Source organism: Trichomycterus rosablanca, chromosome 18, assembly GCF_030014385.1.
Source record: "Trichomycterus rosablanca isolate fTriRos1 chromosome 18, fTriRos1.hap1, whole genome shotgun sequence".
Taxonomy (NCBI): Eukaryota; Metazoa; Chordata; class Actinopteri; order Siluriformes; family Trichomycteridae; genus Trichomycterus; species Trichomycterus rosablanca.
Genome location: NC_086005.1, coordinates 20,778,731 through 20,795,911, shown reverse-complemented (window position 1 = coordinate 20,795,911; position 17,181 = coordinate 20,778,731).

Below are 17,181 nucleotides of genomic sequence, written 5' to 3'. Positions count from 1 at the left end.
GTCTCACGCATACATGCACAAAGAAGAAGGACAAAGGAGGGTCTAATATCAAAAGAGTCATCCAGCACGGACCGTCTTGATTAAAACCGAAGCTCGGCTGTCAGCTGTGGGAAAAATCATGAATCACGTCTGGGTGCATTTTTCAGCCCCGGCAGTTTCAGTTTCATCTGGAAAAAAAAAAAGTCTTGTGTTTCTATTGCTTCTAAACATGGATCGGACTAATTGTAGCCAATCAGAGCGCAGTGAACTGTCGCCTCCGATTTCCAGCACTCACTTTAAAAGCGAGTAATTGAGCAAATGACAGCGCTCCGATCCTGAACTATGAAAGGTAAAGCAGAGATCATTATCTCAGATTAATTAACAAATTGAAATGTTCAATGAGCATGAACGCGTTTTATTATCTGTCAGAAAATTCTCTCTTCAACGGTTATGAAAAGCTTTAGAGAGACAAATGCTATCTATAGAACGAGATCGTGTTTAGAATGCTAACGAGCAGATGTGATTGTGATCCTGGTTATCCTGGCAGCTCATTCACACCTCAAGCTCTGGTGAAACCTTGCAAATTCACACCCATGGCTACTCTCTTCCTCGGCACTACTACTGCTTTCACATCCTGACCCATCAGCACGTAAACAATGAAGAAAAAAAATAGTCGTAGGTAACAAAGAACAGCTTCTTCACCCCACCCGGGAGAATTAATGACCAGGCCAAAACACCCGAAGAGACGTGTAGCATGAAGGACAATGGTGGAAGAGCGAGGAGGGAAGCTAACTGGTGGTGTGTCGAAAGATAACTCTGTTAGGCCGGTCTGGCTCAGCGTGGTAATGAAATTTCACAGCTTATACTAGGAGATGGAGCGGATAATAAGAGAATGTCTTATAAGCAATGCCCTTCAGCACTTTTTATAAGTAGAGGGAATTGGAAAAATAACAAAAACCAGTAACAAAACACCATTTGGCCAAAAGTATGTGGACACCGCTTATGTCATTGGTTTGACAAGGTTTGGAGTGAAACTCCAGTGGGCTACATTCCTTGTTTCTACACTCACTGTCCATTTTATCAGCTCTGCTTATCAAATAGAAGCACTTTGTAGTTGTACTATTACTGACTGGATCATTCTCAGCACTGCAGTGACAATGACATGGTGGTGGTGTGTTAGTGTGTGTTGTGCTGGTATGAGTGAATAAGACACAGCAGCGCTGCTGGAGTTTTTAAACACCTCACTGTCACTGCTAGACTGAAAATAGTCCACCAACCAAAAATATGCAGCCAATAGAGCCCTGCAGGCAGCATCCTGTGACAACTAGATGAAGGTCTAGAAGATGACCAACTCAAACAGCAGCAATAGATGAGCGATCGTCTCTGACTTTACATCTACAAGGTGGACCAACTAGGTAGGAGTGTCTAATAGAGTGGACAGTGAGTGGAGACGGTATTCCAGCAGCGCTGCTGTATCTTATCCACTCATACCAGCACAACACACACTTACACACCACCACCATGTCATTGTCACTGCAGAGCTGAGAATGACCCACCACCCAAATAAAACCTACTCTCTAGAGGTCCTGGGAGAGTCCTGACCATTGAAGAACAGCATGAAAGGGGGCTAACAAAGCATGCAGAGAAACAGACGGACTACAGTCAGTAATTGTAGAACTACAAAGTGCTACTATATGGTAAGTGGAGCTGATAAAATGGACAGTGAGTGTAGAAACAAGGATGTGGTTTTAATGTTATGGCTGATCAGTGTATACCTGACTTTAATGCCATTGGCCATGTGTGGGATGAATTGGAACATCCATTGCAAGCCTTCTGGTCCCATATCCTATTTTGAACTTTTCTTTTTCTTTTTAAAGCACATAAATCCACAAATACACCCTCAAACCTTGAAGAAAGCCTCGTCCAAAGAGTGGAGTTACAGATTTGAGGCCGACTCTATGTTAATGCCAATAGATTTTAAATCTAAGGAGTTACAATGTTTATTGTAAAAAATGCTAAGTTAATTGGACTTTGACCAAATACCCTGTTTCATCCAACATAACTTCACTCGCACAATCAAAGAAAAAAAGCATTTAATTTTTCTTCATGCATTTTTTTGTGATATCTGGCCCATCTGGAGGATACACTCTGATACCTAGCGCTCTGCTGACTCTGTGCGTTAATTGACAGCTTTATGAAGATGGACCAAGCATGCATGCACACCGTCTCTAATAGGATTGAAAGGGGAAGATACAGATGCCAGCACCTGTGCTTTCCACCCAGTTTTCTTAGCAAGTAGTGATGTGGGAGGTGGTTGTCATGGTGATGTCCAGGCTATCTTTAGGCAGGTAGCATTTAAAAATTACTTCGACTGGGCTTGAGAGCCATGAATAACTTCTAAACCATGAAACTTTACAAGTGTTAAGTGCACTTGAATAAAAAAAACCCCCTGAATTTTAAACTATCTAAACATCTTAAATTACACTGTTATTACAGTAAGTTTTTCATTAACCCTTTTCCTTTCATACACCGATCAGCCATAACATTAAAACCACCTCCTTGTTTCTACACACACTGTCCATATTATCAGCTCCACTTAACACATAGAAGCACTTTGTAGTTCTACAATTACTGACTGACCAACTCAAACAGCAGCAATAGATGAGCGATCGTCTCTGACTTTACATCTACAAGGTGGTCCAACTAGGTAGGAGTGTCTAATAGAGTGGACAGTAAGTGGACACAGGAGAGAATAATGCTGCCTGACTAGCTTTAATAATTGAAGCAGGCATATTGTTTCAGGACTTTACATTAAAATGCATTCTAAATGTTGAGTTTCATTTAGGACATTAAAGTGTAGCGGAAATAATTGAAAGGATTGCCTGCTTATAAATATTTGATTTTCATCTTACCCACACCCACAGCGAAAAATAGAAGCACTTGCACCCAAAAAAGGAGTTATATTCACAAAGTCAGTTAAATAATTAACATTGGAATGTTTGGGTCCGCGAAAACTTGGACAAACTAATCTTAGATAAAACAAAGACACGGGTCTGGAAGCACATTAGATATTTATTGCCACTTGTTCATTATTAATGCATAAAGCCTTCACTGTAACTGATAGATAAAAGAAGTATTTTGAGAGCCGGCTCAGTACCAGATGTTCTAGCACCAAAAATGTGATTATCTATTATTCTCATTATCATTATTTGTAGTCGAGTCGGGTCCAGTTTTTAATGATTCAGAAGCAGGCAAACTTCTAACAGTGCCTGTAAAACTAGCATTATTTATGTTGTGCCTTGAGCAGATGTTGTAGATGTTGAAGCAACTCTCCATCCAACCTTTTCCTACTCAGACATAGCCAATTGTGTCTGTTGAGCACCTAGCCAGGCTTTTAGGTTGAGAGTTTTTGAGAGTCATGGACGAATTTCAGTTGACATCAACAATGCTTGCATACAAGGCCAATATCAGACCAGACCAGTCCTATCTATAAGCACCATTCAAATTTCTGACTTGTCTTGGTTCAAAGCATAGCACTCAAGGAAGATGGGCATTAAGGCTGGGTACTAGCACCCAGGTGGTAAAATAAACGTCCCCTGTCTATTCCAACAGCTTAGACCCTTGCTGCGTTCAAAAGACAAAAACTAAAGACTAACTAACCTTACTAAATACAGTGGTACCTTGTAACTCAATGTTCCCTAAACTTGAAATCTTTGAAACTCGATGCCCTTTGTCAAGAAATTTGTACCCTTAAATTCAACGTGTGTGCGACTGCAGTTTGTTCAGTGCTCGGCTTGAGCGGTGCTCTAAAACGTCATCAAAGTGTGCAAATGAGATGAATACGCATTTGTGTGGAATAACCGTCAAATTCACTCTGAAAGCGTCCACATGTATCTGTGTTTAGCTGGATTTTTCTTCTGTTTCACTTTTAAACTTGTGTTATAGCTCGAGGTTCTGAGAAATTGTAAGAATTGGCTTTTCCGAAAGAGTCTTAAACGCTTAACGTTAAAAAAAAGGTTAAACTGACTTAACGTATTAAAAGAATGACACAAACAGTAAACCTTTCTTAATTATTACTGCTCATAAGTTCTCTTCACTAATGAAATTCCTCGCTCGATGTTTTAGTTGTTTTAGTTAAGTTTTGTGCACTGGCACACTTCATAGGAAATAACGGCACAACCAGCACAAAAGCTATTTTGCTACTTCTCATGTGAATGCGCCTTTACTAAACTCGCAAAGGAATATGGTATTCCAAGATCAAGCATCTCCACGATTAAGAAGCATAAGGAAGCAATAAAGAAGTAAAGGTAAAGAGCGAGGTTTATTGTATTTTTATATTGATTTTACACCGATCAGCCATAACATTAAAACCACTTCCTTGTTTCTACACACATTGTCCATTTTCTCAGCTCCACTTACCATATAGAAGCACCTTGTAGTTCTACAATTACTGACTGTAGTCCATCTGTCCACCAACCAAAAATATTCAGCCAACAGCACCTCGTGGGCAGCGTCCTGTGACCACTGATGAAGGTCTAGAAGATGACCAACTCAAACGCCAGAAATAGATGAGCGATTTCTCTGACTTTACATCTACAAGGAGGACCAACTAGGTAGGAGTGTCTAATAGAGTGGACAGTGAGTGGACACAGTAATTTAAAACTCCAGCAGCATTTCTGCTTATCCAATCATACCAGCACAACACACATTAACACACCACCACCATGTCAGTGTCACTGCAGTGCTGAGAATGATCCACCACCCAAATAATACCTGCTCTGTTATGGTCCTGGGAGAGTTCTGACCATTGAAGAACAGCATGAAAGGGGGCTAACAAATCATGCAGAGAAACCGATGGACTATACAGTCAGTAATTGTAGAGTTACAAAATGCTTCTGTAAGTGGTAAGTGGACCTGATAAAATGGACAGTGAGTGTAGAAACAAGGATGTGGTTTTAATGGTATGGTTGATCAGTGTATGATGGACTAAAAAGAGCTTTCAGAGTATATACAGTTTCATTAGGATAACCTTCTATCCCTCTCTGGGTCTGTGATCCTCTAAGATTAAATACTGGACATTTGTTTTATGAAGAGTTTTGACAAAACTAATAGAACTCATCGTAAAGGGGGCTAATTATTGTGAAATATAACTGAAACCAGACATTAACATTTTTAACAATTGTTCATTTTTAAGTGACCATTAAAATTAGTCACTTGTAACTCATTAAATGACGTCTTAAAATTACAAGGTGGGATTTTACGTGAGAAAAAAGAAAAAGAAGAAAAAAGAGAAAGGAGAGAGAGACCTTGGCTCACTTTTCACCGTTCTTCATCTGCCTGTCAGGCTATCCTCCCTGCAGGCATCTACGCTTGATGGCCTTTATGAAAATATCATAAATTCAATCAGGGTCTGCAAATTTCATGAGCCGTCCATCTTCCTGCTGAATTTCTTAACGGGGTGTCAAAACAATCTGGCCAATGACGTCTGACAGTGAGCACGGCGAGGGGTGAAACGGCAGCAAATGTGCAACCCCCTCTTCCCCCCTCCTCATCCTTAATCTATTCCTCCTCCTTCCCACTCAAGAATCTGAATTTCATATCACTAAAATATGAGGGCAGAGTCAGACAATATAACTGAGGAGTCATCGCATATTGAGGGGATTGTAGGTCACTGCTCTCTAAATGAGCTCTCGCTTCTAATATCACTAAGTGGCGTGTAAATTAAGAAGAATTATTTTTAAAATAACGCTCTACGTGTTGTCAGATCCTCATTATCAAGATGCTCACGTTATTTTAATGCCTGATTAAGGTAACATAAATCAAAGGAGACGTTTCGACTTGGATGATCAAAGGATTAATGCAATACAAAATCTTTGCATGTATTTATTATGAAGGGTGGGTTGTATTTTTAAATTTTTATTTTACATGCAAGGGATTGAACCAGCTGATAAATGTGTATTTCTGGTTTTTATTTCTTGGTATTTTTTGGTCATTTTCTTGCTCAACTGGTTGCAATATTAAATCCCCAATAAACTAAAATACCATAAAATAATGCAAAAAAATTTAATAGACAGAATTCATATTCAGTAGCGAAATTAAATCAAATCAGATATAGTCTTGTATAGCTGACATTGGCCAGCAGGTAGTGATTGATTTAGATTGTTGACCTTGACATTTATGCAAATGTAATAATGTTATAGACTTTACATGGTGAAATCTCTAAATTTCATCTTCCAGTTCAGAGTGAAGAAAGGTTGTTCTTAAATTAGACTATTATGGACTATTTTTTGTATAAAGGGAAACTTCAACCAATCCTTGCTTGTAAACAAATAAGCTTTTAGTTACAGCACTTTTCATGAATGCACCTTTAATATCCAATCGTAATAACATCCCATTTTTTAAATGTTTTTAAAGCATAATTTGGTCCTGTTGAAAAAAAAAAAACATAAATGTGTTGCAGGCATCAGTAGAAGCACTTTGTCATATAGAAGCACTTTGTAGTTCTACAATTACTGACTGTAGTCTATCTATCTGCTTCTCTGCATGCTTTGTTGGCCCCCTTTCATGCTGTTCTTCGACCCCCACAGGACCACCACAGAGCAGGTATTATTTGGGTGGTGGATCATTCTCAGCACTGCAGTGACAATGACATGGTGGTGGTGTGTTAGTGTGTGTTGTGCTGGTATGAGTGGATCAGACACAGCAGCGCTGCTGGAGTTTTTAAATACCATGTCCACTCACTGTCCACTCTATTAGACACTCCTACCTAGTTGGTCCACCTTGTAGATCACCTTGTAGATCGCTCATCTATTGCTGCTGTTTGAGTTGGTCATCTTGTAGACCTTCATCAGTGGTCACAGGACACTGCCAACAGGGTGCTGTAGGCTGGATATTTTTGGTTGGTGGACTATTCTCAGTCCAGCAGTGACAGTGAGGTGTTTAAAAACTCCATCAGCAGTGTTGAGAATGATCCACCACCTACAGTAGTGTTAAAAAAAATAGCAGTGGTTTTAAAAAAGTGAATAAAGCACAAAATCATTCTAATAACTTTTATTTCCATAAATGCAAATGCACTGATCATTATCATCATTTTGTACCACCGTGCTTTACTACCTTCACAGTGTACTGTGGCTTGAATTCAGTGCTCGATGGTCGTCTGACATACTGTCTACGGCCACTAGACCCAAAAAGAACAATTTTGCTTTTACCAGTCCACAAAATGTTGAGCTGTTTCTCTTTGGACCAGTTAATGTGTTCCTTGGCAGATTTGAACCCATTCAGGACACGTCTTTTTCTTAACAACGGGACTTTGCAAGGAGTTCTTGCTGGTAACTTGGCTTCACTTAATCATCTTCTGTACTCACTGGTAAATTTAGATGTTCCTTGATCTTTCTGGAGGTGATCATTGGCTGAACCTTTGCCATTCTGGCTATTCTTCGATCCATTCAAACAGTAGTTCCACGCTTCCTTCTGCATCTTTCAGGTTTTGGTCACTTCAAGGCATTTGAGATCATTTTAGCTGAGCAGCCTAGAATTTGCTGCACTTCTCTGTATGTTTTTTCCTCTACAATCAACTTTTTAATAAAAGTACGCTGTTCATCAGAACAATGTCTGGAACAACCCATTTCACCGAGTATTTCAGAAGGAAATGCGCTATGACCAACCTGTGCAACATTTGCCCCCCTCCTAAATTAAATAAGGGCCAAAATTGACACCCGTTCTTCTGTAGAATGAATGACTTCACCAATTAAACACCTCACTGCTATTATTTTGAACAAGCCACTTTCAATCAATGCTTCGATTACTCAGAATGAGCGGCATGCATGTTCTAATTGTTGGGTTTGTTTTGTTGTCATTACTCTACTACACTTTCAAGTACATTTTTTGCTACTAAAAACAGTGATTTATCAGGTTAATGGTGTTGGACTGCTATTTTTTTGAACACCACTGTAAATAATACCTACTCGGTAGTGGTCCTGTGGGGGTCCTGATCATTGAAGAACAGGCTGAAAGCAGGCTAAAAAAAAGAGTATGTAGAGAAACAGATGGACTACAGTCAGTAATTGTAGAACTACAAAGTGCTTTATTTCCACGTCTCAGCTTTCTACATTTTTAAGCTGATCAGTCAAAACATTCGAAATCTTTTCTTTGTATTTTTAATAAAGGTTCCTAAAATGTCCCAACTTTTCTGGGTTTGTAAATTGGGTTTGTACTGCTGATCTGATATGTGATGCTTAATTGTAACCACACAACTCATTTTATTCACTAAGATCAGCTCCATGCTCATAACAGTCCAAATAAAATTGTGAATCGCTCAATTGTATTACAAGGGCCAAATAAACAAAATCTAATAAAGATGTTGTTTATTGTGTGTCTGTTTGGGTTTCCTTATAATTATAGCTCTCCTGGCTCTAAAACAAATGTGGAACTTCTTTAATTTTACCCCAGGGATACGAAGCAGCTGAGGAACAAGCAACATGGACCCGTTTTTTTTTTTACAATATCCCTTTCAGATCTTCAGCTCTGAGTAGAACTCGGTGACACTAAGCCATCTGTTGTTGTGTTAAAAACAAACCAGTCGTTCTTTTTTTCTGGCACTTGACAATGCAAGAGGAGAAAAAAAAAAACACAAAAGACTGAATCGTTAGCCAGGGTTATTTGAGGTTTATTGTAGTGTGCAAAAATATCTACTGAACCCTTAAATGCTTATGAGCTTACAACTACTCATCAGATGAATTATACAGACTCGTACAGTCTTAGAATAATTGGCACACTTAATAAAAAAAGGGGAGGGGGTATAAGAACGGCTTTGTGCTTAATTAACTAAAGCACAAACTAAAAGTATGATAAACTTATAAATACAATTACAGTGAGTAAACAACAGTCTCTAGTTTCTTATTTTACACCTAACAGTGCTAATAGGTATAACCCCAAATCAGAAAAAGTTGGGACAGCGTAGAAAATGCAAATAAATAAAAAAAACACAGAGTTTCTTACATTTACTTTGACTTTTATTTGATTGCAGACAGGATGAACCTGAGATATTTCATGTTTTGTCTGATCAACTACATTTCATTTATTAATAAACATCCATTCCTGCATTTCAGGCCTGCAACACATTCCAAACAAAGTTGGGACAGTAAAGCATTTACCACTTTGTAATGTTGCCATTCCTTTTCACCACACCTGGAATGCTGATTCATCTGACCACAATACACGTTTCCACTGTGTGATGGTCCATCCTAGATGCCTCCGAGCCCAGAGAAGTCGGCGCAGCTTCTGCACATGGTTAACATGAGGCTTCTTTTTTGCACAGTAAAGTTTTAAGTGGTATTTGTGCATGTAACTCTGTATTGTAGTGCTTGACAAAGGTTTGCCAAAGTAATCCCTCACCCATGTGGTTATATCAGCTATTGTTGAGTGGTGGTTCTTGATGCAGATCATCTTTGCTCATCAAGGACTCAGCCTTTCCTGGATGCTGCTTTTGTACCAAACCATGATTACAATCACCTGTTTTTAATCACATCATTATTTTGTTTTTTTCACCTCATTACTAGCCTTAAATTGCCACCTGTTGTCAACTTTTTTGGAACATGTTGCAGGCCAGTACATAAAAATCCAAACAAGCCCACTGCACCTGATACCACAATAACACACCCTTCCAAGTCATAACCATGTTAATTTCATTACAGGGCTGAAAATGACCCATCACACAAGCATCAAATTGTCAGTGGGGGTCTTATCAGGGTATCTTTATATTCATACATAGGGAACAGTGGGATGAGAAAGTAAATAAAAATATATGGAACAGTGGTCGCTTGCCAATTAAGACCAAAAGTTTTACCTAATTTCAGAAGCAATTTGTCTGAATGGTCAGAGGTAATACAAAAATCACCAAAATCCAGTCCACCATGAATTAGATGGCAGATTTAATTTTTGAGGTTTGGTAATGGTATTACATTTGACCATCCAGACAAATTTCCTCATAGGATAAAATGACGGGTTGGGTTTTCTTGGGAAGAAACCACTGTTCCATGTACTTTTTAATTAGTCAAACTAGTAGAAATTAAAAGGCTATGACTATAACACAAATGACAGTCGATCTTTCAGCACCACAAAATGTATAATGCAGTTGCTGTATGTACATCCTGATATAGCAGATTTTCAGGAAACCCACACAAATTTGGACAAAGGAGGACAAAGTGTTTTTGTCACATGGTTGGTTGCCAGATAAAAATGTTTTAATGTTTTAATTTCAACTACTATAGCAGAGCGGTGCTGTAGGTAGCAGAGATGTTCACAAGTCACAAAACACGAGTCCGAGTCAAGTCACGAGTCAATATAATATACACAAAACATATATTGGAAATGTAGCGTAGAAATAAACAAATAATATGTAAGTTCAGATAAAAAACAACAACAAATTAGCGACTGTATTTTGCCGTTTTACTTAGTGCCTTTACTTTCCTAGGTTCCGGTTAAAAGCTTAAACTGATACGTTTTGTTTTGGCACAGCGGCCAAAATCCAACACACAGCAAAAAATCCATAACCACTGCTTACCTTAGCTTATGTTCTTCCAGATGCTATTAAATGTATAAACGTGTGTTGTTCCATTAGGAATATAATCCGTTATTTTGTAAATGTGCTTATAATTAAAAACCTCCAAACTTTTCCCGGTTGTGAAGTAAAACACGAACGTTAACGTTATTTAGTTTGCACTAACGCTGCAAACTAAATAAATACAAATAACAGCATTACTTACTAAAAAATAAAATCAGATGGTCTGGTTGCCTCAGAAAGCGGTTCTTCCAACCATTAGCACCAATTCTGTAGGAGCGTTTCATTCACACCAGTTGTTGATGTGAAGTGCACTACGTAGGGTATTCCACCATTTTAAGTGAGATTCCAAAGGTAGGGAGCGACGCTTCATCACTACGCCGGAGGCTGGCTGGAACATTTACCCATTGCGTGCTTTGCGGGTTTAAAACGGCCGGAGCGTTATTAGAGAGCAGAAAATGACACGATCAGAATATAATATATAATTAATTGTCACACGTAACTAATGTTAACACATGCTGACTCTAGGGACTCTTGTTGTGCACGAGTCATTTTTTGCGAGTCACGTGTCGAGTCCGAGTCATTTGAAACGAGTCCGAGTCGAGTCTGAAGTCGCTGTGTGTCCTTCCTTTCGCCCAATGTATTAGACACACCGCAATCCTGACCATGATAAAGCGGTCGTAAACAGACGAACGAAATTGGTGGTCCCTGTTTTGCATACATACGATGTGCCATATATTAAGGACTCATATTAAACACTTAAATGCTGTTGGATAATTAAAAGGAAACACGTCTATGGGGTATTCATATCTTTATATTAATTGGCTATAATTAGTAAGTAAAGGACATGCAATTCCACTGCATCACCGGCAGATGTTATTGGATAAATACAGTCTGTTTGGCGCCATCTTCTGGTAACTCGGTGAACTGTGTCCTACATGAAATTCTGTCAGATTCTGCAACAAAGGATCTTCTATGTTGTCTATAATACATGTTCACTGTTGGGTTATTTTAACCAGTGACAATCTATGTAATAATATCCAATAAATAAAAAAATTAAATCTTACATTTACATTTTTAGCATTTAGCAGACGCCATTATCCAAAGCGACTTACAATACAGTTACAGTATACAATCTGAGCAATTGAGGGTTAAGGGCCTTGCTCAAGGGCCCAACAGCAGCAACCTGGCAGTGGTGAGGCTAGAACCAGCGACCTTTTTTTTTTTTTTTTTACCCCTTTTTAGCGCATCCAATTGTTCAATTAGCATCGTGCTTCCTCTCTGTCTATGCCGAACCCTGCCCTGACGGAGGTGATTGAAGCTAACCCGTATCCCCTCCGAAACACGAGCAGCAGCCAGATGCATCTTTGCCACCCACACATTGACGAGTTTGGCGCCACCTAGCGTTGCATGCGGAGAGACACACCCTAAGGGCACCCTCTCCCATCTCTGTGTAAGCGCCTCCAATCAGCCGGCAGAGAACGCAATCGCATTCTGACAGAGAGAGACCCACATCCGGTTCTTTGTCCCACCCCCCACATGAGCAACCGGCCAATCGTTGCTCATATAGCCACTCAGCTTCGAAACGGTAAAGCAAGGCTGGATTCGATACCACGCTTCTCAGAATCCAGCCCTGGTTGCAGCGCGTCTCTTTTTACCGCTGCGCCACCTGAGTGGCAGAACCAGCGACCTTTTGATTACTAGTCCAGTACCCTAACCACTAGGCTACGGCTTGCCCGTACGTATAATTTCACGATCTATAAATATTTCGAAACATCCGAAGTGGAAACAATGCAAGCATTCAGTGCGGCAGCTCTTCTCACAGAAAAATAAAAAAACATGGCTGACGGTGCGGAGTTATTTTCAAACGTAAATAAATTATTATTGATTTTTAACTTGTATAAACTTGAACAAGTGTTTTTATTTGCAAGTTCGGGCTTGTCAGCGAATGTAACCGTTTTCGGTACACGAAGGGAGAAGTTAGTTGACATGCTAGCGCGTTGTGCCACCCCATCCCATTGGTTTGAATGACAAGATGCTAAATAAATGCGAAACCCGATGTTATCGCTGTCTAAATAGCGCGTTCGAATAACCGGACTTATAAGTCAGCACAACACACACTAACACACCACCACCATGTCATTGTCACTGCAGTGCTGAGAATGATCCACCACCCAAATAATACCTGCTCTGTAGTGGTCCTGGAAGAGTCCTGACCATTGAAGAACAGCATGAAAGGGGGCTAACAAAGCATGCAGAGAAACAGATGGACTACAGTCAGTAATTGTAGAACTTCAAAGTGCTTCTATATGGTAAGTGGAGCTGATAAAATGGACAGTGAGTGTAGAAACAAGGAGGTGGTTTTAATGTTATGGCTGATCAGTGTATATATACAGTACATGTGCCACAATTTTGATACATTAAGCCTTCTGAAAAGTCTAATGGCTCTGGGGACAAAGGATTTTCTGAGTGTGTCCGTTGAGCAGCTCTGTGACAGTAACTTGCCACTAAACACACTTCTCTGTTTCAGTAAAGTTGTGTGAAATGGGTGATTTTAATTGTCCATATATTTAAATTAATATAAAACCATACACAGTATTAATATCTGCAACTATATAGTCACTTCTCTGACTCATACACTGTTTGTGATATTTATTGTACACATTGGTCTTCATTTCATGTTTGTCCTCTACACCTTGGAACTATCTATCAGGATTTCAGAGAGCAGTGGTAGTCGTACAACCCTGTCAATAAGGTAATCGTTTATTGTCTGGTGTGTGTGTGACCTCCCGACTTCTCTTTGTCAGGTGTAGAATCTGTTCTGCTGTGCCCTTGAATGTGCTGTGTTCAGGAACATCTGTATTCTGGTCCAGTACTCCTTCATAAATAGAAATATATTTCTTTCAATTTACTCCTATTCATGACTTTAATAGCTATGTACATTTATATTCTATAAGCATTTGTTAAATAAAGGACCGTCAATAAAGATAGTTTCAATGTGTCAATAACGTGAGCTGAATGCAGCTCACACTCCTTTGCAGCATATTTGTACACACGTCTAAAATACACGAAGTGATCTTGTAATACTAAAGCTGTAATACTAATGCTAGTCGCTGTAAATTTGAATCACATCCCGAGAAATTCAATCACATGGGGTGAACACATCCTAGACACAGTGCAAATTCATTACAAGCTATGATTGTCTTTATCTGAAGCAATTTTAAAACAGTCATCATCTACAGTATATACCAGCATGTTTTTTTGCTGCAACTACCTTGAGAAAATTCACATGACTATGGGGAGTATCAAACCTCAGACAGACAGTAATTAAAAGCTAAGCATAAACCCAAGACTTGAGTGGTGCATCACCAATACTAAGTTTTAACCCACTATGCCACTTAAATGAAAAAACTAAATAATGATGTACTTCCAAACAGGTGAAAGCAGCATTCAGGAGTCTTTGATGAGCAAAGATGATCAGAGGATCTCCAGTTAGTCAACAAATGTGTGAGAAAATGATTGAAATGTTTAAAAACAATGTACCTCAAAGAAAGATTGGAAGGGATTTGCATATTTCTCCCTCTACAGTGCATAATATCATTAAACCATTCAAGGAATCAGGAGGAATTTCAGTGCGTAAAGGCCAAGAGCGCAAGCTTAAGCTGATCTTCCATCCCTCAGACGGCACTGCATCAAGAACCACCACTCAACAATAGCTGATATAACCACATGGGCAAGTGATTACTTTGGCAAACCTTTGTTAAGCACTACAATACAGAGTTACATGCACAAATGCTACTTAAACCTTTACTGTGCAAACAAGAAGCCTTATGTTAACCATATCCAGAAGCGGCGTCGATTTCTCTGGGCTCGGAGGCCTCTAGGATGGACCGTCACACAGTGGAAACTTGTATTGTGGTCGGATGAATCAGCATTCCAGGTCTTTTTTGGAAAAAAAATGGACGCCGTGTGCTCCGGACCAAAGACAAAAAGGACCATCCAGACTGTTATCAGCAACAAGTCCAAAAGCCAGGGTCTGTCATGGTATGGGGTTGTGTCAGTGCCCTTGGCAAAGGTCATTTACACTTCTGTGATGGCAGCATTAATGCAGAAAAGTACATTGAGATCTTAGAGCAACACGTGCTGCCTTCAAGACGTCATCTTTTCCAGGGACATTCATGCATTTTTCAACAAGACAATGCAAAACCACATGCTGCACACATTACAAAGGCATGGCTGGGGAAGAAGAGGGTACGGGTACTGGACTGGCCTGCCTGCAGTCCTGATCTGTCCCCAATAGAGAATGTGTGGAGAATTTTGAAACGGAAAATGCGACAACGACGACCCCGTACTGTTGCACATCTTAAGACTTGTTTGCAGGAAGAATGAGACAAAACAAAAGCTGAAACACTAAATCACTTGGTATCCTCGGTGCCAAAACGTCTTTTAAGTGTGGTGAAAAGGAATGGCAACATTACAAAGTGGTAAATGCTTTACTGTCCCAACTTTTTGGAATGTGTTGCAGGTCTGAAATGCAGGAATGGATGTTTATTAATAAATGAAATGAAGTTGAGCAGATAAAACATGAAATATCTCAGGTTCATCCTGTCTGCAATCAAATAAAAGTCAAAGTAAATGTAAGAAACTTTTTCTGATTTGGTGTTGTAAAATTATCTGTATATTAGCTAAAGCTGAGGTGTAATTGGCAAGACAAAAATTCAAAACACAAATACAAGTTTGCTACATTCAAATAGCTAAAAAAAAGACTAAATTAAAAGCTTTAAGTGGTCTAGGCAAGATCCTGACATGAACTCAACGGAGATGATGTGGCAAGGTTTAGGGTTAGGGTTGAGCTGTTCATCCCAACAATACACAGTGGGATAAACTACATCCACAGGAATTCATCTTTCACAAAACATGTTGTGTTTCGTAATGTTTAGTGTAATGATCTAAAATCATACATAATTAGGGGGGATTGGGAATAGGATAGTGACTTTTGGCACCACTTTATTGTAATCCTCCAATCCTTGTATGTTTACAGCCACAAGAAGGAGGCATTTGCTTGTTGGAAATAGAAAAAGTTATTTTGTATGAAAATCCATACTTGGAGAGGAGAAGAGTTAAATAGTGATTGCAGTTACACACACTGTCCATTTTATCAGCTCCACTTACCGTATAGAAGCACTTTGTAGTTCTACAACTACTGACTGTAGTCCATCTGTTTCTCTACATACTTTTTTAACCTCCTTTTACTCTTTTCTTCAATGGTCAGGACCCCCACAGGACCACTACAGAGTAGATATTATTTGGATGGTGGATCATTCTCAGCACTGCAGTGACAATGACATGGTGGTGGTGTGTTAGTGTGTGTTGTACTGGTATGAGTGGATAAGACACAGCAATGCTGCTGGAGTTTTTAAACACCTCACTGTCACTGCTGGACTGAGAATAGTCCACCAACCAAAAATATCCAGCCAACAGCGCCCCATAGGTAGCGTTCTGTGACCACTGATGAAGGTCTAGAAGATGACCAACTCAAACAGCAGCAATAGATAAGCGACCATCTCTGACTTTGCATCTACAAGATGGACCAACTAGGTAGGAGTGTCTAATAGAGTGGACAGTGAGTGTCATGTCATTGTCACTGAAGTGCTGAGAATGATCCACCACCTAAATAATACCTGCTTTGTGGTGGTCCTGTGGGGGTCCTGACCATTGAAGAACAGGGTGTAAGCAGGCTAAAAAGATATGTAGAGAAATAGATGGACTACAGTCAGTAATAGAAACAAGGAGGTGGTCATAATGTTATGCCTAATCTGTGTATAAGGTCGCTACAGACACACTGTGACTGTGACCATAGGATAAAACAGTAAAAATGAATGATGCCTGTATTGTATTTTCATGGCATTGACTGTAACAAGTTCAGCAAATGTGTTTAACAATTAACTGTAATTGGTTTTATATTCTTTTGTACCCAAACAATAAAACTGGTCACACAAGCTATATTTTGTACACACTGGTTTCCTTGGAGTGCACAGAGCATCCTCACATGAGCTGTAGATAGAGCACACATCAACACCGCAATTTTGATTTTCTGTTTTGCCTCAGATGAAACCCCTGCCATTCAGACAAGAGGCATCTTAGGAAAGATTACACTTACCCAGCGGTCCCTGCGGACCATTAATGTCGCTTTCCATTGCCAAAATACCAACAGAGGTCACATCCATCAGGTTTCAATAAACTTTGGCAGATTATTTTTGCAAATTGACTTACAAGCAGGGCTAATTCAAATCCAATTAGCTGGTCCTGTTTAACGGTCAGACCTGGTGCTGTGACAGTCCCAGGATCTGAACTCACATTAGCTGCTAAGCAGCAGCTCATAAACACGATGTAATGTGGGACTTAATTGCTCCTTTTGGATGACAAATAAGTGATGTTCTAATTTATTTTAGCAAAGTACCACTCCTGAAAACTACCACTCTCACTATATGGCCAAAAGTATTCACTCACCCATCCAAATCATTGAATTCAGGTGTTCCAATCACTTCCATGGCCACAGGTGTATAAAACCAAGCACCTAGGCATGCAGACTGCTTCTACAAACACTTGTGAAAGAATGGGTCGCTCTCAGGAGCTCAGTGAAT